General features: G+C 40.5%; 1 protein-coding gene across 4 annotated transcripts in view; it reads right to left on the reverse strand.

Moving 5' to 3' along the window:
• The window catches only part of LOC102220330 (protein sidekick-2-like), a 110929-nt gene that overhangs the window by 63428 nt on the left and 23287 nt on the right, over positions 1–24214 (reverse strand). The window contains exon 1 of one of the 4 annotated variants that reach the window (XM_023349541.1): positions 2949–3004. The exons of the other annotated variants lie outside the window; for them this stretch is intronic. The gene's annotated coding sequence lies outside the window, so the exon portion shown is untranslated. Of the gene's footprint in view, positions 1–2948; positions 3005–24214 lie in introns of those variants that run through there. 4 annotated transcript variants of the gene reach the window in all.

Raw genomic sequence — 24214 nt, forward strand, 5'->3', positions numbered from 1 at the left:
GATTTCAGTTCGTTTTAAACCCCTTTTTGCCATGCTGTCAGCGTGCGTTTTGTTTTTTCCCTTTAAACTGGTGACACTCAATAGAGACTACAAAGTATTGCTGAGGAGGAAAAATAAATCCAGGTGGCCTTTATATAACTTTGGGATTAAGAAAGTTGAAACACTGCAATATTCCTCTTTTATGTAATCTGGCATTCTGTTACACACTCAATGAGTCTTTCAGAATGCAGCGGCAACTCACTTTAGCTACTCTTTGCTGAAACTTCTGCCAGGAAACGATAAAATGAGGAAGGAAAAAAAAAAACTTGGCTTAAGCTGTTAGTTATAAAGATGAGGGCATGAGCCTTCAGTTTGAATTATTCTGTTCTGAGTGAAGTCAAAGGCACTACAGTCAAGTTTTAAAGGTATGCATTATCGAGTCCTTAAAAAGACGGCACAAACTAGGTGCGCTAAACTACATCTGTGCTGTCCATGAGCACACACACGCACACGCCTGCACGCACAGAGTAGCCATGAAGATCACCTTGTGTAAAGCCTTCACTTTTCCTTCTCTTTTGTATGACATATCCAAACTTTGCCTTTGTAAAAAAAAAAAAAAAAAAACTGTTTAAGTGCTTTGTTCACCACCAAATAGAGCACTGTTAAATAACATCAGCATCAACTTCACTCACTTAGGGTTTGTCAGGTTAAAAAGAACATCATTCAATGGAAAGTTTTCAGAAACATGAGCTCTACTCAAAATTGCCAACATGACTTGTGGCAAACTGCAGAGGGTTATTAATTTTTTTCTTTTCTTTACTGTTCTTTCTTTTCAACCACTCAACAGCCTTGCCACTTATTTACATGTTTAAAATCTTTCACTGCAGAATTGTGACTTACTTTCTGTTGGGCTATCACAGAAAACCCCAAATACAATGCATTGAAGGTATTAACACTAGGACTACCAGGATTTTGAGAAATTCCTATCTCTACCAAGAGGGGCCAGATTGGGTATCTTCCTAGAGCTACCGAGAGGGGCCAAACTGGGTTATTAGCATCCAAATGTGGCCAAACTGACGACTCTGAATGGTCTAATTAGCATCCCTGTAGATGAGCAGGGGGGAGGAGAGCCAAACTCACTACATCAACTTTCACGCTCAATACACAGCAGTTAAAGTCACCTTCTCCCCACTCCCCAATTCAACATTTAGGCGTATGCTCACATTTTATACATATAAAAATGACTGCAAATAGACGTGCAATTGCACTGTTTCTCTTAATTTTAAAACATTTCAGTGGATAATTATGTAAATGGAATAGAAGATAATTTATTTTTAAGATTTTTTACTCAATTTTTACCATTTGCATGTGAAAAAGGCAGAATTTTGTGTTTCATAGACTCAAGTGTGCTCACCAAAGTGTTTAATGTAAACATTTTCATCAAATCCAAGGTTCTTTATTGCATTTACATTTTTATCAACCCTGATGGAATTGAGTTACAGAGACCAATACCTTTACCCAAGCAATTCAGAAATGTTCTTCTGACATTTTTACTGTACCAGCTTACATCTTATTCAGGCCCAAAAACTGGATACAGTTATCTGTCGATGATAGGCAGAATGTATCTTAGGGAGAATTTAAAGTTCAACACAGGGCTAACACAGAAACACACCAAGATGGCTACTTAGATGTACTAAAACAAGGTATTTTGAATATTATTAATATTTATGCTTTAGCACTGCTAGAGGAAGTCCAAACACTAGGGCACGAGAGAACGCAAACTCTACAGAATAAATCCAAGGCTACGATTCAAACTGGAGATCTTTTTTTCCAAGGAGACATTGGTAATTACCACACCGCTGTGCTGCTTCTGTGTAACTTTGTATTTATTGATATTGTACATGAAAAATGTTTGAAATGTATCTTTGTTCAATGCATTTGTGATTTTTTTTTTCACAAGTGAATTGGATAAAATACACAGCAGTGTGTTTGTGTTAACTTCCAATCATCGAGTGTCAATCCCTATTTCAGTGGCTTCTCTTTCTGCTATACAAAGATGAATCTTCAAAAAGTGAAAGCATATGCACACTTGTTTGATGCGGAAGGCATGCACAGTTGCAAATGCACTCACATCCATGCTCCATGTATATTTTAAATCTTCATCAGATTAAAGAAACACGCATTCACTTCTCGGTCTTTTAATGACAGAGAGATCAAAGTCCAGCATGTCCCTGGCTGAATTGAGGAGGATCATTAGTGATGGGTCAACAGGTCATCATTAGCCGGCTTGCAACCCTTGTAAGCATGCTGACTCTGCTCATTGTGTGCGCGGCTGTACCTGTGATCATCAGATGCATCTATTTTGCTCTCTGATCTCTCCACACAGCGTGGGAGGTGTGCGGCCCTTTTCCCTGCCGACAAATGCTTCTCCAGCGGTGAGAGCTGGCCTCTTGCTTCGCACCCCCTGCCTCCATCAACTCACTTTCCATCTATTACGGCCCAACAGGATGATCTTCATGGTTGAAGCTCATTGTAAAACCCTGGCCCTGCTGATTCAATAGGCTCTGGAGGGTTCTGACAATGACCAATTCACTCACGACTATTATTCATCACAAAACCTTTCCAGCGCTCCAATAAAATCCACCACCCACCTTTCCCACTCTGTTTGGTATGCTGTAACAATCCATCACTTCCAAATGTTCTTTAGCGTACACACACACGAACGTAAGCACGCATTCTCTTTCACACTTACACACACACACATCACATTTTTCTCTTCCAACTCCACTGAATAAACTCTTTCTTACTTTAAAAAAATGCTATTTCGGTGCAGGGCTATTCCTTCTCTCAGCAGTTTCACATTCATTCTTCCTTCCTCTACAAACATTCGCTCCTGGCTCCACACTCCCATCCACCCATCTAAAACCACAAGCTGCTTTTCCCCCGTTTGCCAGGTCTCCCTTTCTCACCTTCAAATGCCACCCATCCACTGCCTCCATGCCTGACTGCTTTGACAGGCCTGGGATTCAGGTGGGGGGGATTTGATCCCTTCGTGGAGTGCTTCACCGGCAGTGATGGTCCACTCTCAAAACCACCGGACGTAGAGCCCCTGAGCCACCAATTAAAAAGTCATGAAGGCTTTTAGGGGCACACAGGGTTGCAGTTTCCCTTGCTACTCAGGATTGGCTGCCTGAAAATAGCCTTTGTGTTCCTGAGACAACAAAGGAACACGGAGGGAGCTGGGGAGGCTGGGGTAGATTCGGGTTAACGGAGCAGCAACGCGTGGGCTACTGCTTTTCCCCCTGTGCTCCAGAGCAGCTCTCTCCCAGTCCCTCACCTTCCAAAATCAGATAAAATACCCACTGCTCATGCACGGTTCGTGGCTGTCCCCTTTATATTTCTGGTTTGTAAATAGACGTTTTCTTTGCGAGAGACAACAGCTGCCCAAAATACACACCAGATAGAGATAAAACAGAACTAATGGAAACTAATGCAACCACCTCCTAATAAAAACAAAAGGAACAATCCGTTCACTGTGTTTTGATTAATGTATAGAAAAATCTGGTGGAAAATGAAGTGTCAGTGGGTCCTTTAAGAAAAATAAATGTGCACGTTGAGAACAACTGCTGGAGAACCTGTGCTTCCTCCACCTTGAATGCATTCCAGCACATATACTGCAAGTAGTTGGTGACAATTTGCAACCAAGAGGCTGCAGAATACATTCATATATGCTATCACATCTGTGATAACAGAAGCTTACAGGGGTCATCCAGGATTTATAAAGTTAGGTTTTAATAGAAGATTAAAAACAGTTAAAGGGACAATCTGGATATTTAAAGATGAGGTTCTATGAATTTATTATTTGAAATAATTCCCTCACTTGTTAGACATTGCCATATTGCAGTGTAACTGCAGAAAAGTAGACAAAATAATGGGTGAGGTTGGAGACATAAGAATAGTAAGCCTCTGTGGTTTTTCCTGTCTCGTTGTTTTAAATTAGCCACTAAAGTTTGACTGATCAGATGAATCAATGGACTGCTACAGCCAGAAGCTTCTGCCAATGTGATCTCACCTTAGAAGTTATTGGGCTTAAGGCGCAGCATTTGATCCACCTGGTCAGCTGACCGTGAGTAGATAATTTCTGACAAGACCTGAAAATACTGGAAAACCTATACAGTTGCAAAGATGACACCTCTTCACAAAATACAAAAGCATACACTTCACTCTTTCCAGACAGGTTGGTGCTGATTTGTCGTGCTAGTAGAAACATGAAATTTGTTTGACAGAGTAAACATAGACAAAACTAACATGTCTCTTATAAAAGTGTAGACATTCATTATCTGCTAACATAGCACTGAATCCCACAGACAGACACATTTTTCGTTCGAATTGTTTTAAATTGCTAACAACAGGTGAATGATGTTTGTCTGATCAGGTGTCAGCATCACACTGCTATCAGGAGTTTGTTTACTTTTTGACAAACTTACAGCAGAAAGAGGTATGAATTTTACAGATAAGGGGACTATTGCTGATAATATTTAAACGGAATCTCACTGGAAAGGTCAAAACTGTCTGCTTAAGGTCTTACCTGTATCTCTAAACCTGACAGGTCTTTACATGTTTGGTCCTCAGAAGGTGTTTTGCAGAAGATCAGCACTAGTGAACTGCTACATATTGATTGAAAAGGTGATGACAGTTTATAGGTATATAAACTACTAATACCACAAAGCCGTTTTAGAAATTGAAGTTGTTTTAAGATGGTAAACGTACACTTTCAAACTGTGTGCAATCTTCTGCAGTCGCCACATAACAAACTCATTTGAGAAATCCTAAACTAATTCTTCAATGTGCTTTGCAAAGAAATATTAATTCCTGGCCTTCTGATATCACTTTACTTCTATCAGCAGAAGCCATCATCCATATCATTGTCACAAACAGCAGTCAGTCACTAATGGAATCAATAGAGCCTTACAAATATTTACAGGACAAGAAAGCCTCAAGGCAATCAATTCCAATCTATATTACGGTGGAGGGTTCTACTGCGGCTCTGTTTCAGGTTAGAAAAATCAATAATGTCAGATTCAGAAAAAGAGATGGACCAAAAAAAGCACATCTTGTGGTGGCATCCCTCAATCTTTCACTCAAAATGTTCTCCTTCCATCCATCATTCTGACCACTGTGATGATTCCTTTTTTCCGAAGTCCACGTTTGACATCACGGGGTGCAACTTCCCCGCAGGGCGTCGGGAATCGCAGGGAGCACAAGCAGCGAGGCAGTGGGAGACAGCTTTTGAAGAAAGAGGCAGCTAGTGGATGTGACAGGCTCTCAAAAAGCCTGCAAGATAACAGCATCTGCCTCTGGAAGTCTTAACAGGTAGAAAGGTAAAGTAAGGGGGTAAATGGAGGGCTGAGACTGCTTGGCAAATTCTCTGGATGATTGGATGTAAAAAAAAAAAGTGTTTCTCAGGTTCTGCATACATTTTGCAGGCAACTGGAAAGCAGGCTGAGTGACAGAAAGTGAAGCAGGGCAGAGAATGAGAATTAGGGTATATTAAAAACAGATTGCTTCCATTTCTCTCTGGGGGCAGATTTTTTTTTTTTCCATGCACGGGGCTGTAATCCCAAGTTTATGCTCTGTAGTAACTAGCTCAATAAAATACATCAACCTAGCACATAAAAAAGTGAATAAAACGGAGTATATAAAAGTGTGTGAGGGTGGCAGGAAACAGTAGCAGTCGAGAACACCCAGAGAGATTCCTGATTTATTGATGCATTGATGCCTAGAAGCACGCTGACAACTTCAACAGCTTCTGATAAATTGGCGATTATGTCAAGTTTTTTCTCTGTTGTTCGAACAGCTACCAGGCCTCACGTAGCTCCACCGTTTCCATAAGGGATGGGTATTGAAAACAGGATGCAAGAAGGTGAATTCTCTTTTTTTATGCTACTTTCTTTCTTTTCCTCTAAAAACACACCCAAAACTATCATCATCTCTACCTTTGGTCTTTGTTATGTAACAGGGGAGATAAAATGTCTGCACATTTCTGTTAAATGCCAGGAATTTGTGATTGAAACGTGTGAATACCAGATAAAGGTACAGGTATAGCTCAAAATATTTGATAATATGAAAATGATCAATATTTTTTGTCACTCATTTGATGGGTTCATTGTACTCGAGAGTGAATTGTTTTAAGCAATTTTTTTTTCTTGGATGTTAAAGATTATGGCAAACAAGTAATGAAAACCCAAAATTAAGAGTCTCGGAAAAAATAGAATGAATAAAATAATACATCAATAAAATTTGGCACAAAAACAGCACCACACATCATGAGTAATAATTTTGTACTACAGTCTCAAAATGAGACAGAACCTAAATCAAAACCAACAAAAGAATAGTTCCTACAGAAAAAAAAATCAAGAGAGTCAGGAGATGACCACATAATTAGACATACTTTGCTTAACTCTTTTTTTCCAGGTCAAGATGTGGGATGACCTGGAATTTTAATAGGGATGTGTACACATTTTCTTTAGTCTATACACTTGGAAATACTGTGTTAAACAACAACACAAATACCCCTGGGAAGACAGCATTAGCATAGATGGATCACACTTTATGAGAACAGGTTTCCGAGTGCTGTATAAACAAAGTGGAGCCACATTTTGCTGGCTGTATCACACTGCATTTCACTGCCCCTGGGCTGAAAAACTACCTGATCGTATGCTTCATTGCCTACAGTGCCAGCCCGGCTGTGAGCAAGTTACAACGTAGATGAATCAGGCTCATCCGTGCATAAATCAGCTGCTACACATGGTTTATATTTTGCACTCTATGCATCACACAGATATAAATGCGGCATGGTCCGCACTCTGAAAAACGACTGTATCCTCATGTGATAGATATTTCACACCACGGCTCAATTAACTGAAATTTTTCTACTGAGCCGTGTAAGAAATCCATAAAACAGATCAAACTCAAAATGCAACACACACAACTGCCGGCAAGTCTATTTGTGTGAGTGGAAAAAAGGAGTTAGAAGCATAGAGAAAAAAGACTGGCTGCAAAAACTTGAGCGTCCACTTAGCATCTGTGGTTCTGGCTGCCAACTTGCTAGAAATGTCAATTACTTTCTCTACATCTAAAACTTTCATGAAAGCATCTAGGCTGAATCATAGCTCACCACCTCATTGGCTGCCTTATAAATGTTTTCTCTCAGAAAAAAAAAAGAAGATTTTAATTATTGAGAACGTGCTTATCCGCTATTAGTGATTTTGCAGGCAATTTTCTTCAGATAGTTGTCCACAGTACCATTTTGCAAATCAGTGTCATCATATTAATTCAAACCTGTTTTCTTCTCCTGATCTGTTGCCTTTAATGAAAGAGCTTTGATGCATCACAAAGACAACTGTTCTCAGACTGGCTGAGCAGACTATGCAGCACAAGAAAACACACAAGCAATTTGGAAGAAAACAGGAAATGCAGAAGAGCAGATTAAGGCATAATTCACATCATCCAAAGTCTGCTGAAGAGTGATTATGGAATGGATAATTGCAATCTGATGCTGTTAGCCAGAGCTTAAAAAACATCAGATTGTAATTTGGTTGCCAACAATCCTGACAGACATGAGCAAAGCCATCCCTGTGTATCTCTGCAGAGAGCTGTGCCCTTCCTAGCAATGCATCAGATAGACACTGAGACAGCTCTGATCTTTACTTCCATAGGCAAGAGAGTTTTAATCCTTTCTGGATCAAAGACACCAGTGAGCTTTGCTTTCCTTTCATTAGGACGGGATAGAAGGCCACATAGAGGCCCTCCCTCCTCTTCAGGTCTGACCGGCCAGGTTTGATCAATCAATAGCAGTCCACTAACTCAAGCCTAAGTGCCCCAGCTCTAATCACTCTCCACTGAAAAATGGAAGATGGGGTGGTGGCACCAGACTCTTGCACTGTTTCATTAAAACAGCCTCTGGTCTGGGTATGAGTCAAATTATACTGTGCTTTGTTATGTTCCCTTCCAGCAGTAAATCTGCCGTGTGACAACCACAGCCCCAGAATTTAAGTCCCATCGCTCAAAGCATAAAAAGTCTGAATGCTGGTGAAAGGAAGAAGCAGGGATCAGCCCGGCTGACGAAGTGGCTAAGTACAACTGGGCTACTGCCTGACTTTGCCATTGTTGTTCACTGGAGACATGTAATCTTCTTAATCACGATCTAAACCTGCAGAACAACTGACCCATTTTCATATGCGCCGTCTTATCTGTGAATCCATGCCCATATCTCATTTAGAAGTGCTAGAAATCCCTTTTCAATCTAGGTGATCTGTTCTCACCAGCCTGCCTCCACATTCCTCTAATCCACTCTGATCTCATCCAATGCATATCAACCAGAGAATGTCATGTTTATGAATTAAAGAGCAGGTTCTGAGTTTTAGTTTTCTGCTAAAGTTTAAGTAATACTAGCTTCTATGAGTAGAAGCTTTTTTTTTTTGAAAGATTAGCTTTGGAAACCTTTGGAAAGTAATGAATTAGCTTGTTAAAACTGTGATTTGTTTACTGTCATTTAGCCATTTAGCTATTCTAGAAAAGACAAGTAAATGTAAGGCTTTCCAAACACTTGTCAAAGCCAGTCAAAACAATCTTTCCATAAGCAGATACAGGCGATGCAGGTGAGAGCTGAAATATGATAGAAAAGTCTTTTCAGGAAGCCATTACTTCAGTTTATAATGTGCTTAAAAGATCGGTGTTAACAGGAGCGGTTCATGTCGAGTTGAATTTTAAAAAATGCTACTATCCAACAGAACATCTACGAAGAAAAATGACATCACTGTCTAGAAATGACCTTTAGGAAGATTTGGAGGTCAGCAACCATTTAAATTCAAAAACCCACTTCAGCCCCCATTGCTACAAATAATTTTTCTCTAGATACACACAAATAGATATATTTAGTAAATATGTACAAATATACATATATTTTATTTTGAAATCTAAGAAAATATATATTTCTTCTATTTTCAAATGAAGGATTATTATTATTATTATTTTTATTATTATTATTATTATTATTGTTATTATTATTATTGCAGAATGAGGCCACCTGACAAAATACTTTCCATAAATATGAAAAAAGTAAAATAGGTAGCCCACTTAAAAATGTAAAGCACAGAGCAATGGAGTGGATATAATAGGGATGTTTTGAGAGGAGGCCAGTTTCCAGTATCAACATATACCCCTCCCCCAATAGTAGCTGAACTATGCGAGCCAAAAGAAAGCTCTTACATTTGCTTCAAAGGCAAATTTAGCAGTTTGAAAATATTTTCATGGGGTCAATATTGGTGCAGAAGGAGAGTAAGAGCTCAATCTCAGATCTTAAACACTTTGTTGGATAATGTCATAGAACCGCAGAGCTACATCTAAATGCCACGCAAGATTCTTTTAAGTAGGTATGAACAAAATGTCAACAATATGGTTGAAATGTTGGTTATAATGTTAGAATCTATATTGACAAGATATGTCACATACTTATATCTGTATTATTAATAAAACTAGTAAAAAAAAGCAAACAAAAAAACAGGATTCCTACACATTATTCATGTAAAACTTCCAAGTTTTTCCAGACTCCAGATTTTTCCAAACTCAAATATGAAATACTAAAGTTCACTATTTATAGTACACATTTCTATGTTGAACTGTTGAGCGGGCTTTATATGTGAAGTCTGTAAAAACCAAAAACTGCAAGGAAGGGAGTTTTAAAGGAAAAAAAATCAGGAAAGGAAGAAGGGACAGAAATGAGGAAAGAAACAAAAGGACAAAGACTAAACATATAACCATTTCACTGTTAAATTTATACGTTTAGGTTCTCAAAATGTTACTTTAGTGGTAATGCTCATCTCAAGTGCAGTAAATTTTGGAAATATAGCTGATTTGAGGACATGTGGTATACGTAGCACTCAATGATGGGAGACAATTTCTCTTAATTTGATCAAATGTCTCTCAACACCAAGTTGATTGTGTGTACAGACTAGTTTGTATGTTAGATTTGAGTTCCTGAGAGATTATCATTGAGTGCAGCTTAATTAGGGGAAAAAAACAAGCAAAAAATCTCTTTTTCTCTACTAGATCAAATCTGCCTTCCTTTTTCCTCCCATCCCTCCATCTTTCTCCATTTCTTCCCAAAATGAGACGAGATGGGCTTTCTTCAATGTGAGCAGCAGTGGCATTATTGTCAGCATGAGCTGCCTATTGTTGCTGTGTGTCAGGCTGGACTGCTCCCATCACGCTGTCACCGCCGTGCACAGACGTGATGTGAGGACTTTGGTGAAATTGTCACGGAGGAAATAAAGCAAGGCACCCGACTGATCTGACACTCTTATCTTCATGGTATCAGTCCTGTCAGACACAGACAAGTCAGTCAACTGGATCAAATAAGCAACACATAAGAAAAATCTATCTAGAGTACATCAAAGATTGCCCATCCACTAGTCCACATGAAATTAGTATGACATACGCAGTTGATGCTGGAGACACCCAGAGCTTTGACCTAAATGAGAGAGCTTTACTTGCACAATAGAGTGAGCAGTGAAGAAATAAACAGCACTTGTCTTTCTGTCGGTTCTTGTTGCATTTATCATTGTTTTAAGATTCAAAATCTGTAATTGTCTTTGGGAGAAAAAGCATAAAATCTGCATCTATAGAGACAATCGTAAAGCAGCACAGTCCCATTTCTTTAAACAAATTTGTTTACAATTTGTTATATTTTCTGTGGAGCATACATGCATGACCCTGACGGGAAGCCTGGGAGTGAATACAAGCATTATTTATTTTTTTCAATTCCCTCCTAGGGTGACTGAGCCCTGCTCAGGGAGCCCTTGTTGTGCAGACAGGAGCGAAGCCACCAGCTGCTGACCTTTACTAGCATCACATAGCAGCAGGGAGTGCCTCAGTTTACCTGACTCACATTCTGAAACCAGCTAATCAAAAGGGTCCCCTGGGTTACCACCTGTGACGAGCACTGTGTGTTTGCGTGTATTTATGCATCATGTCAGTATGTGTGGATGTATGCGGCTGCATGCATAATTTGGCCCATAAATTGTTTTGATTATATCATTTCCAGTCAACAAGAGAAGCAAAAAATGTATTCTTTGATCATTGTGAAAGTGGTTGTGGGCTGTGCTATTAAGGTCCTCAAAGTGGGCGTAAATGTGTAGTGGTTAGTAAATCAAATCTGAGTTTCATTCTCATCCTTTCATTTGCAGCAGCCGTGGTATCATTCTGACCACTGATGCAAGTCAGCAACCAAAGCCATTGCTCAAAGTTCCAGAGGTTAGATGAGGCCATGATCAGACAATCTATGACTCAATTCAACAAATCAGAGCAGAGTATAATGTCAGGCTATGCTTTCATCTTGAGATGCAAGCATAATATCTTCTGACTTTGCCTACATAAGAGCTGGAATGCAAAAAAAGAAAAAAGCTGCAAGCTTTCAAAGTGTTAATTTTAATTTGAAAATCAGACGTATGAAACTGATGCATATGGATTTTGCTTCTAATTTGGGTCCCTGCGTATGCTCCAAAAGGACTAAAGAACAACGGAGAAGGTAAAAGGCCATTAGACCAAATAAATGCCCTTCCCACCATGTAACCCACTTTTGAGAATCTTTTTGGATTTTTCCCAAGCAAAGGAATTCATCCCACCTTGTGACTCTCTCTGTAAACCTTCTTAAAATCCCTCATAATCAGGAGACTGCCTAGACAGACTGTCTCTGAACTTACTAAAGAATTTCCTAATAAAAGGTGTCTTTAATGGGAATGTAACTATTTCACAAACCTCAAAGCTTTATTACTACAGTAACAGTGATGCATATCTGCCTTTCATTTGAGCGCTGCAGAAAAAAAAAACACAATGCTATTGGAAAATAATACTTTGGCATTGCCTTACTGAGCTTTTGACATTATATTGTAGCAGCACAATGTCAAAATGCAATTGTATGAACTATCACAATCACAAAGGACTGCTACTAGCCAAAAGTAGCGCACCAGGTCCTCATGCAACAAAACTGAATTCTACACTATTCAGCTTGGGAGTCAAATGCAATGTGCATAACTTCAGTTCACAAAAATAATACACAATTATGAAAAAAAAGTGTTATTGTGACAAGAATTGTGATTTATAATGATGACAATGCCTTTTGCAAACACCAAAAATATAATAGTATTGGGGTTGATTACTTTTTTCACTTCTGGTTGCATTAGAGCATCAATAGCAAATATATTTAGAAAAAAAATGCACATAGATGCAAATAGTGTTTGCTATCTAGCAACATAACCACTCTATTTAATGCAACTGGTGCAGTGAAATAGGCTATTTGAATTTGAACAGCTTAGGAAAGTTCATAGCTTTAACACAGATTGTCATGGAGTGGTGCGGTGAAGGGTGGTGAGGCAGACGCAGCGGACCCAGGTCAGATGAATTATGATGATTTTAATGATAAAGCACAGTCCAAACAACGAGCAGCAGGCACATGAACACACTGACAACGAACGTACTAGACATTGACGAGGACCCGACGAGGAACAGGGAACACAGGTGGAGTTAAATACATGGGAGAGTAATCACAGAAATGAGACACACCTAGGAAACAATCAAGGGGAGGACAGGACAACGAAGAGACTCAAGGACACAGAAAACTCTAAATAAACACAGAAAAACACAGATCCTGACAGTACCCCCCCCTCAAGAGCGGCTACCAGACGCCCAAAAAAAACCACCAAAAAGAACACAACAAGGGTGGGCGGAGGGGCGCTGGACGGGGGGCCAGAGTCCAGAAACAATAACAAAAAACGACCCAACGAAGTGGACGGAGGCACAGGAAGGGCCAAGAGTCCAAAAGGCGGGAACCACGGAGGTGGTCTGGCGGTCGTCCGCGGCGGCAGGAACCACGGAAGTGGTCCGGCGGTCGTCCGCGGCACTGGAGGCGGGAACCACGGAGGCGGTCCGGCGGCCGTCCGCGGCGCTGGAGGCGGGAACCCCGGAGGCGGTCCGGTGGCCGTCCGCGGCGCTGGAGGTGGCGACGAGGAGTTCCGGGGGCCGCCCACAGTCGGCGACGACGAGCACCCAGAGGCAGGGTCTCGGGTGGAGCGCACAGAGTCGGGGTCTCGGGTGGAGCGCACAAGGTCTCGGTCAAAACGCAGAGGGTCTCGGTCGGAACACAGAGGGTCTCGGGAGGAACACAGGAGGTCTGGGTCTCGGGAGGAATGCAGGGGATCTGGGTCTCGGGAGGAACGCAGGGGGTCTGGGTCTCGGGAGGAGCGGATAGAGTCGGGGTCTCAGGTGGAACGCAGGGGGTCTCGGTAGGAACGCAGGGGGTCTCGGTCTTGGGAGGAAGACTGAGGGTCTCGGTCTCTGGTGCGCCGGCTGGTGTGCCGGCTGGAGGAATGCCGGAGCGCACCCTTGGAACCGGCTGTGGAGGAGAGCCGGGGCAAAGCCTCGGGGCCGGCTGCGGAGGTGAGCCGGGGCGAAGCCTCGGGACCGGCTGCGGAGGAGAGCCGGAGCGAAGCCTCGGGACCGGCAGCGGAGGTGAGCCGGGGAGCGAAGCTTCGGGACCGGCAGCGGAGGTGGTGTTTCCCGAAAGTGACAAGGGGCCGGGTCCACCGGCGGCTCACGTCGCTGACTTCCCGGACGGAGGAATCGACGGGGGCTGTATCCGGGGGGTGCCAACACCAGTCTTGTTCCCCGGAAAAGCTCCCGCTGCAAGTCAGCGAGGGCTTCAGCCAGCTCCCTCTCCTCCCTGCCGGATCTCCGCCTCGGTCCGCTCTGCTTTTTAGGAGGGAACCTCACTCCAGCTGGGTCCATTTTGGAGCAGCCTGGTCGGGTCCTTCTGTCATGGAGTGGTGCGGTGAAGGGTGGTGAGGCAGACGCAGCGGACCCAGGTCAGATGAATTATGATGATTTTAATGATAAAGCACAGTCCAAACAAGCAGCAGGCATATGGACACACTGACAACGAACGGACTAGACATTGACGAGGACCCGACGAGGAACAAGGAACACAGGTGGAGTTAAATACATGGGAGGGTAATCACAGAAATGAGACACACCTGGGAAACAATCAAGGGGAGGACAGGACAACGAAGAGACTCAAGGACACAGAAAACTCTAAATAAACACAGAAAAACACAGATCCTGACACAGATAGTAGCGTATGAGCTTTAATAAACAAATCTTCAAAAGCTCAAAATACTTAGAAAAACATTATTAATTTAATATTTTTAATTTACAATTCCTGTCATGGCAACTGCAGGCATCCAAAGGAAGAACCTGGTTTTCTTGATCCCAGGGTAGCTTTGCTCTATCTGAAGATCCTATGCTAATTATGTTTTTTACTTGACAAAATCAAAGCTGTATCCAAGTAGATAGAAAACAATAACAAAATAGAAAACTGTGTTTGGATGAGCTTCAAGTTTTTGAATTATTTGTATGGGTGCCTGAGTGTGACTGTGTGTGATCATGTGAGTGCGTGTGCATGCACGCCGCATGCACAAGCACATATGTTTAGAGTAGGTGTGTCAGTGTGCGTGCAGAGCAGGTGTGTGTGTGCTAATTTGCCACCTGGAATTATAAAGATTTCACATTGGTGAGACTATATTTAGCACTCAAGAGCAGCTAATGGCTAATAGGCTCAACTCTCGGGGGGGGGGGGAGCCGCAGCAGGACCAGGTTGACCGACACCAAACACCTCCACAGAGTAGCCATACACCTGACACAGAGGCAGGTTGGCAGCAAAGCACAGGATGAGAAGTCCCCAGGCCAAAGATGCACAGGAAGAAATACAGAAAAACAACCCCCTCTTCCCAACCACTTCCCCGAGTGCAGGCCAAGTTCACAAACTGGTCACTCCACTGACCAGGCACCCACACAAGCTTCAAAAAGCAGAACCGCCTAGCACAGGGGAGAAGGAACCTGCCAAAACCCCTGACCAGCTGGACCAGGAGCAGCAATACACAGAATCAGGAGGAAATGGCACTGTCCTTGTACAGACCCATTCAATAAATCAGAATTATTATTGAAAAGCCCATTTATTTTAAGAACTTCATCACTAAATGTAACACTTTATATAGATTAGTTAAAGACTGATGGATGTTTGAAAACCTTTATTTCTGTTAATCATGGTGATTTTCCACTTACAAGTAATTGAAACATGACATTTAAAAATACATTTTTAATACACTTTTAATCTGGCAAACAGGCTTCTTCTAAGCACATATTGTATGTGTTATATAAACACATATTATATGACTGAACTAATTAGTTAGGTAGTTTAACTAAATAAACTACCTAACTAACCACAAATTCCACTTTTTTCCCAATATACAGTACAGGAAAGTTGGGTGGAATACAATTCCCAAATCTTCAGAGATAAATGGGACAAACATAAGTACAGCTTAAGTAGGCACAAACAATTGTTCCTGGGTCATTGTCTTTCATTCAGTCCCAACAAGTGGTTCTCCAAATATTCTCTACTACACTTCTTTTTTGAGTATTTTATGTTAAAAGCAAAAATCAGTGTGCTTGAACAACCCATCACAGTCAATTTGTGTTAAAGTTGGTACCAAAACTTCTTCAGAGAACCTCTAAGGGCAGCACAAGTACTACCTGTGGTACTTGTATCACGGTTTGAGAACCATTGTTCTAATACAAGTTGAATAAGTCCTTTTTAGTCATCCCTCTTGACACATAGGCCAAAATAATTTTTTTCAGGGAGATGAATTATATTTAGGAGCTGCTATTTTATCCAAAGGGACAGAACTGCTGCTAGCTACAGCAGGATGGGTTACAGTCAGTCTGTATCCTACAGGCTGTGGCGCACCACAGCTCTCAACTTGTTTTGTCCATTGCATGAGGGTGAGGGAGAAAAACAAAGAGCTAGCTCTAACCCATCTTGATTTCAAAATTGGCTATTTAAGTTTTAAAATCTCAGTCTGAAAAGCTACAGTGAATAAATGTAAGCTAGTGAAAAAAATAATCAAATAGAAGAAATGCTTTCCCCCCCATGGTGTTTCACATAGCTTAACTTCTTAAAATGAGCTTTGTCAGTCAACCAAATCGGCAGCACCTGATGAAGTCATCGACTCCTTGTGCTAAAGGAAATGGTTACAAAGAAAATGCAGAAAGAAATGTAAAAATAAAAACAAGACACGGTGAATATTTGAACACCAAGGGATACAATTTCACTTATGTCAAGCCTGAGCCAATGAAGGACTTGGATGAGGGCTGGGGAAGGAAGAGGAGCAAAGTGCAATAAAATGGGCGAGCGTGGTGAGAGGGAGTGTCTTGGCTTCTATTATAGCTCTCGGAAAGTAGGAACTCAATCAGTGGCCAGGCGAGGGGCCCATTGTGCTGGAGTGTAATGGGAACTGTGAGATTTTATTAAGAGAGAGCAATTGCATGTGCTCCTCATCAGGGTTTCCATTGTGCCATTGGTGGTCACACTGACGTCCGGGGAAGATAGAAACAAGGTATTTACTGTCTCACATGGGGGAGAATAGACAGCTCCCAGAAATAGGGTTCCACTTTGACGCGAGAGGGTCTGTTACTTATAATTGTCACAGCATTCTCTTGTTCAATCTGTTTCTATCCCCATTCCTCTCACTCCACTTTTTCTAAGCTCGTTTCCCTTCTCCCTTCTCTCCCTTCCTCCTTCTCTCCCACTGTCAATTCATTTGTTTGTTCTTTCGTTTTTCTCTTTCTGAAATCCCTCTGTTCTGGCATCCTGGTTGAACCGTAAAGAAGATCTATCCTCTGCGAGTTTTATCTCTACAATCATCGCATGCACAGCGATTCTTAAAAAAAGGGATAATTGGGATGAGTAGTGGAAAAAAGTGTGGGAGGACAGCAGTGTGAGAGGGTGTGTCAGCCTGACTGGTGATGGACCCATCCTTGTTGGTTTGCTGCTGTCGGAGCAGGAATTTCCAGAGGACATGGTCTAAATTCGGCTGTTTACGTCTTTCCTCAGTGTATAATATATCTTGCTGTTCATTGTTCTCTACTAACAAACAGAATTAAAGGTCCATTGCTGCTAGTAACTGAGGCAATGTGTATTCGAGTATCTCTATTGCTCCAAATGAGAACTCAAATGATCGTAATATGCTGTATTTCTGCATTCATACAGGAATTATCTTTCTCCCTGTAATTTGTTCCAGTTTTAAATGGAAAGGGATATACTGAAACACATTGGATTTCGGCCCAAGAAATGTCCTGTTGTCTTTAGACATCACTAAGTTGAACAACTTGGAGTTTCATTGCATTACAAATTTTTACAAATATTGATACTAAGTTGAGCAGCAACACAAAATTAATTCACAATGTCATTGGTCAACAATTTTTAAACCAAATTACAACCAGCAAAGAATCATAAATATTTCTAATATTTTCACACTATTCCAGTGGTTAAAACCCAGGTGATGACAAATCAAATCAATGATTTTTTGATCATCAGAGAGTATTGCCACATTTATAACAGCAGGCATTATCGCAGTTTGTTAGCCTGAGCCAATCCTTAGCATATCAATGCAAAGAAGAAAATGTATCAGTAGTGATTGATGCATTTTCAAGTGTTTCTACCTGTTGAGTTTATGAGTTATTACAAGGCCATTTATAAACAATTGGAGACCATCACCATAAGGTTGAGTAGTGCAATGTTTGGTAAAAAGGCAACAAAAGAATCTACAAGCATCAGTAGTTTGATGTCAAAGGTTATGATAGAGTTACATTAAAAAGACTGAAGAAGAACTGATTGTTTGGAAGGAATGATAAAAGATGCCCACTTCTCTTGTAAAAGAATTGAACTGTATGGTGAATGAATGCCATTCCATCTGCACAAACCACTTGTTGAAAACCAAGGAGGAGATGCTTGGCCATAAAATATACCAATACGTTTGGTGAAAACTAAATATGGTGTATAAGCTTCAACTAGATCTGAAGACAACATGTCAGTTCAACTTGCTACATACTGAGAAATGCAGCTCAACATTAGTTAGCTTGCCACAAAGTCTAAAAAAGGGAAATAATCCTGTTTCAAAGACAATAAATAAAGGCCTGAAACCGACACAAATGCTTTGGTGGGATCTAAAGCAAGTTTTGAACAACTGAATACCAGAAAATGTCAAAGAAACAAAATGAAGGATTTTCTCACCAAACTGGTAATATATAATAAATTAGAGGACTACCTTTAATTGTGCCTGTTAAGAGTGGATCTGGAGGTATGAATATTTTTTTTGATTTATTGTTTATTTAAACTTATTAAGCCAAAATTTTTAACTGAGTTAATCTTTAAGTCGACTTTTTCCAGAAGATGTCTTTTACAAACTGGTTTATGCAGAGTGAGAACAATCAGCTGTCAGGGCCAATTTTGTGGATTTCCGTAGTAAACCTACAGAGTGCTGCCAGAAAAGTTGTATTAAAAAAAAAACCATAGGAGTCTGATATACAAAATCTTAGACATCACTTTGGATCTTTTTTATATGTGCAGCTATACAGCCATTTTATTCTGCAAGAGACACACAAAGCACAAAGCAGTAGGCTCAAAAGTTTGTCAAATTTAGGACAAAAATAAGTTATCCAAAATCCCAGGTGCTAATATCCATTAACTGACTGGCAGGCAGCCAAACTGTCCAATCCAACTATTGAGAACCTAGTTTTTCAAATAGTTTTAAAAATAACACATTATACGCCGAATTGAGACATACACATGGGCTAATAAAACTTTAGATTTCACCATTTTATAGAACAAATGTACCAAGTTTTCATGGATTATACTTTAAATAATTTAGAAAAAAAAAACAGCTATAGTAGAACATAATTTAGTTGAATGTTCATGTGTTACATCGGGTCTTATAAAATTGTAGAAAATATGTTGCTCATCTTCGACTATATCCTAAAGTTGCTATTAAGGATAAAGATCTGGTGGCCATTCGAGTACAATAAGCTTTCTGCCTTTTTCTAGAAACAAGTTTGATCATTTTGAGCTTTGTGACATGGTGCTTAAAATCCAGCTGGATGTGGACATCAAAAAATGGGTACAGTGGAGGATAAAAGGATGGCCATTATCAGCACCAACACCGAGACTGGCTGTGGCTTTCAAATTGTATACGGTTAGTGCACAGTTGCACAGTGAACTGAGGGGCCAAAAAAATCCTCAAGGAAACCTCCTCCAACACTGCATATATTTTTGATGTTTATGCAAAATTCTGACCCAAACAACTGATTGTTCCCGCTATAATTGACACTTGCCATCCATATGACTGGCAGATTCACTTATGTTCTCATGACCTGTTATGTAATTTATAACCGTAGTGTTTTTTACATTAAAGTTGCAACAGAAAGCTTTTGTAAACATTTTTTAACATATTTTCTAAAACTGTCACTATGTTCTGATAGTATAATTTGAGACAAATATGTTAAAAAGAAGCTCATTTGCACTCATCCTACCGCGATCTGCAGAAACACACAGATTCCATGTCTTAGCACAGTCGTGTAAGTCTTGCTCACACCCTGTGTGTACAAGTGCAAGAGTGTCGGTTGCAGGGACACGACCTCCCCACCCCCACGACCACCCTGTCCTACCGTGACATCTGCCGCACTCCTCTGAGCATTGAGCTAAGGCCGCGGGAGGGTTAAGATTAGTGTTCTTGCCAGGAAAAGTTTAATGTTTGACTTAAATTCAATTTATCTGAGATTACTGTTGGTATCTGATGAAATAGACTATTTCTTCTTTGGTTTGGAAAAAAGTTGATTCTTAACGTTTTTAACGTTCTATGGAAAATAGTCGTATTTGATAAGATGATATTAAACGGGAAAAGCAGTTATCACTCAAAGTCTTGACCTGGCTTTGTCCTAATGAATCTAAACTTACTCCTCTCTGGTCTCATGCAGTTAAAACGCCCTTTCCATCACAGCCAATCTGATAAAGGGATGAGAGAGGATATCATGTGTTCCTCACACAAATCCTGCCTGTAATCCGTACATTGTTGTTGTTCTACTTCCCTCACTGTAATCTCTTTCCAAGTCCATTCTATCCAATGCTGTCGTCCACCAAATGTGGAACATCAAACATAATAATAGCTACAATATCAGGGAGATAAGGCAAGACAGAGGAGAATACACAACTACAGAGTGTCTTTATGAAGTTCTGTGTGTAATGTGACACAAGGGGGACTGAAACATACTGGCCATCTGATAATGAGGCAGGGCAGAAGGTTGTGGGGGGTAAGGATTACATTCCCCAACAGTAACGGAGAGAACAGGACAGGACATATGTAGTGCTGTCCTTGAAAATCCCATTTGAACACAATGCATCTGAAAAGAAAAACATCTAAAGAGTAGAAAGCAGATATAGAGATAAAATGTTTGAAATTAATGGATGACATGGTGTGGGAGACAAATGTTACTTTAATCAAGAGATTAATTCTCTACCTTAAGTCCATCAACACAGTTACTAACCCAGAACAAAGCTCAGCCAAATGTTGTTTATTTCCCCACAATTTCCTGTCCCTTCCCCCTGCCATGCTGCTGTGATTTTGCCAGTGCGACATTCTCCAGCATTTATGTTACAGTATAGTACGCTCCATCTGCTAAGATCTGAGGATGTGAAGTGAATGCTGTCGCATATAATTTCTTTGACACGACTGGATATTCCTCATAAGAGTGCCCCCAGAATGAGCGACCTGATGCGTAGGTAAAGCAGCACTCACACAGCAACAACTTGTCCCGAAATACAGAGTTTGAGGATGCACACTTGAGAGCATGTACTCTGTCTTTGCCTGGGCTTTATTTTTATCTACTTGGTGACACATACAGCATCTGGACTCATTAGTGGCAATGATAAACTTTGACTACAGAAACAAAAACCTGCAAATGAAAGCAGACAGAGTGAGGAGTGCAGTAAATTAAAAGGGGTTCAATGCAACCCCTTCAGACATAGAAAATGAATCCATGGACATAATGAAATCATTGTTTTTAAAGTATGAAAATATGTAAAAGTCTACTGTTGAAAGCAAGACAGTCCCAAATTCGTATCCTGGTCTGCATTCTTTCTGCATGGAGTTTGCATGTTCTTCCTGTGCATACGTGGGTTTTCTCCAGGTACTCCAGCTTCCTCCCACACTCCAAAAGCATGACTATTAAAATAACTGGTCTCTTACATTGTTATTTGATATGCGTGTGTTTGTGTCACAATAACACATCTTGTAAGTTGTTGCAATAAATTGTAATATTTAGACTAGGAACACATTATCAAAGATCAATAAACCTTAAATTCAAATGAACATTTAGGACTGGAACTGTAGGACATTTTAAATATCTAAAATAAATAAACAAAGCAACAGAAACAACAAATATAATGAATTATGACGTCTCTGTAAAAAAAAAAGTCCTTCAAAAAGGGGGCAAGTTGAAACCAAGGCACCAGACTGAAGATTTTTGTCATCCAATATTTGGTAGAAAGAGAGAAACATGATAAATCATGCAAATTATTGAGTTTGTTTGAATTTATTATGTGATTAATTGATTTCTTGTTTATTGGGACAGGCCTACAGTATGTGTGTATATTGTTGTTCTGTACCCCTCTATTGTCCTGCAATCAACTGATGACCTGTCTGGGGTGCACCCCACCTCTCACTAAATGACTGCTGGACATAGGAACCAACAACCCCCACACCCCACAGTCAACACCCTGCAAGGATAAGCGGGTTCAGACAATGGATGGATGTATTTTATGTCTGAAATGAAATGCGACGGGAGCACAGGCATTTGTGTTTAAATTGGATCTTTGCCCATGATTAACAAGAGAGGAGCCAGGTGTTGTTGAGCCTCAGGGTCAGCTCGGGGCTCTGCTGGCTTAGCGATAGTGGCAAAGCTCCACTGAACACTGTACACTTGTCTGTATGCCACAGGATTCAATTTACAAGCTGCTGGTTTAAGCTGGCACAACGAACCACCCTGTTGTTTGCACCAGGATGCGCTGCCTGTTTTGGAGGCTTTTTGTCCTGCAGTTAACGAGCACTCTAGTGGGAGAGAATCTGTAACGGTCGATTACAGCTGTGATAATGGCAGACTCTTTTGTGTGCACAGAATGGTTAAAAAAAGCCATCCTCACTAGGGGGGAAAGAAAACAAATGAGGAAAAAATAAACTCTCATGCAGTTTGCAATCCTGTAAAGCCTAGTGTTTTCTTAAGGAGGACTGAGTGGATCTGATTTCAAGACAAGTGGCTTCCAAAGACACACAAACATCCATTATCCAGTGCAAGCCCCACAGAACAACACATACACCTTTACAAATGCATATTTTTCACATGTACTAATTCACAAAGGTACATTTAGAAGTATAAGTGCATTGATCATATTGTCTATCTTCTAGCACTTTAGGGATATACAAATTCCTGAAATTTTCAAAATGAAACTGCAGGCAATTGGGAAAAGGACTGGTGCATACAGGAGAAGTCAGTGATCAAAAAATGATGTTTTCTGATCATTGACAATAGGTTATAAGATGCAAAGACTGCAAAGTAAATGCAACACCTCAGCCATGGAACAGATGTTTTTGCCATTTTTATTGAATTTGCTATGTCTGAGTATCATATGTTATTTGAAACAATGCTTTCTTCCAGGCAGCAACAGATATTTAGTTCCATCTGGATTCCCCGCAGGTCAGTATTATCAAGCTGCTCAAACAGAAGGTTAACTCACATGTAGATTACTAAAGATGTAGCTGTCCAAACACATAGTCTTTAACAAATTTTTCTCTTCCTCCTACTGCTTATGTTTTTATGCAAATCTACAAAGGAAAATATATGGCCAGTGGTTATTTTGCCCTTTCAAAATAATGTACTTTTTGGCAAATTGCCTTAAAAATCTTCACTTGAGTCACATAAGGCAGACAGACTGGAAAGTGCAGGAGTCAATTGTCTTTCACTACCAATATCATTACAGCCAGGTAAAAACCAGCCCCTTGTTTTTTGATTCATATAGGGGGTCTCGGCTGTTAATAAACGATTGCTTGCTAGAGGCATGGACTCTATTAAAATTTCAAATGATTGGATCTAATTTTGCCCAACTGCTAATGTTTAGCTGTGACACATGTAATGTGGCAGCTCAATGAAGTCGGAAACTGCCTGCACTGTAACCAACACCATGGGGAGTAGGGCTATGACATATTTGCTGGCTATAAAATCCCATGTACATTCCTCTTGCTCCAACTTTAATTGCTCACTATTTGGAAGCTTGACCAACATGGACTAAATACCTCCATTCACTTTCACTCCTCTCACTGCCAAACTACAAACCTATAGGTAGACTACAAATGACCCACAAAGGAGAAGTCAATTGTTTATAACTCTGATTGGCCCGGTTGTAATTAAATCGGAGAAATCAAGCTCAGTGGGAGAAATTACAGACTGAAGGGAGATGAGAACTGAGCAGAATTAAGCAGGACAGCAATGGCCAAGTAAATGTAATTAAATAGAGAAGTATATAATAATTTTTTAAAATGTATAGAAAATGTTAGTTGTGTCATTCATTTAGTTAACAACATTTTTAATGAACAGCCAGACAAAGTTCTGGAGTGGCTCGTCTTGTCAGTGTTTATAGCAAAGTTTCTGCGCACTTCCCCCACCGGAATATTTGTTTGTTTGTTTATAGATAAAGGCATTAGGGAAAACATATTTTTCTTATTCGCACTAAATTTACAGGTGCCAGTGAAGAAACACCGCCTTTATCAACAGGAACAACACAGCCATCAGTTAGTCCATGCCACTGAGGGTTCAGCACAATTAATCTTTGACTTGGGGCCATTCAGTCACAGCTACAGTGTTGCTCTGGTGATGAGGTCGCGTCGAGTGACCATGGCGCTGTCTTCTGCTGATTAGTCAAGAGAGTTTACAAAGCCACAACAACTGTAGGCAACCATTTGTCAAGCTCCCTGTAATTAATCCATTGCAGGCAGTCTGTTGGGAGGGTAAAGGGGTTGCTAAGGAGGTTCTTGAAAGGCAATTATCAGAAACACAAAAACTAAACAGATTGACACACACCAGACAAATGACTTTCTGAGTGACACTTTGATACCCAATAAGTTTCTTGGCTCTAAAGTGTCTTTGTAAGAGGGTTGATTAGAGGAAGGCCACAGCAGAGAAACCAAAGTGGACATAGAAGCAAAAATGACAGGTGGAAGTGAATTATAGAGAACATAATATG

The sequence above is a fragment of the Xiphophorus maculatus genome, chromosome 16 (assembly GCF_002775205.1).
Source record: "Xiphophorus maculatus strain JP 163 A chromosome 16, X_maculatus-5.0-male, whole genome shotgun sequence".
Lineage (NCBI taxonomy): Eukaryota > Metazoa > Chordata > Actinopteri > Cyprinodontiformes > Poeciliidae > Xiphophorus > Xiphophorus maculatus.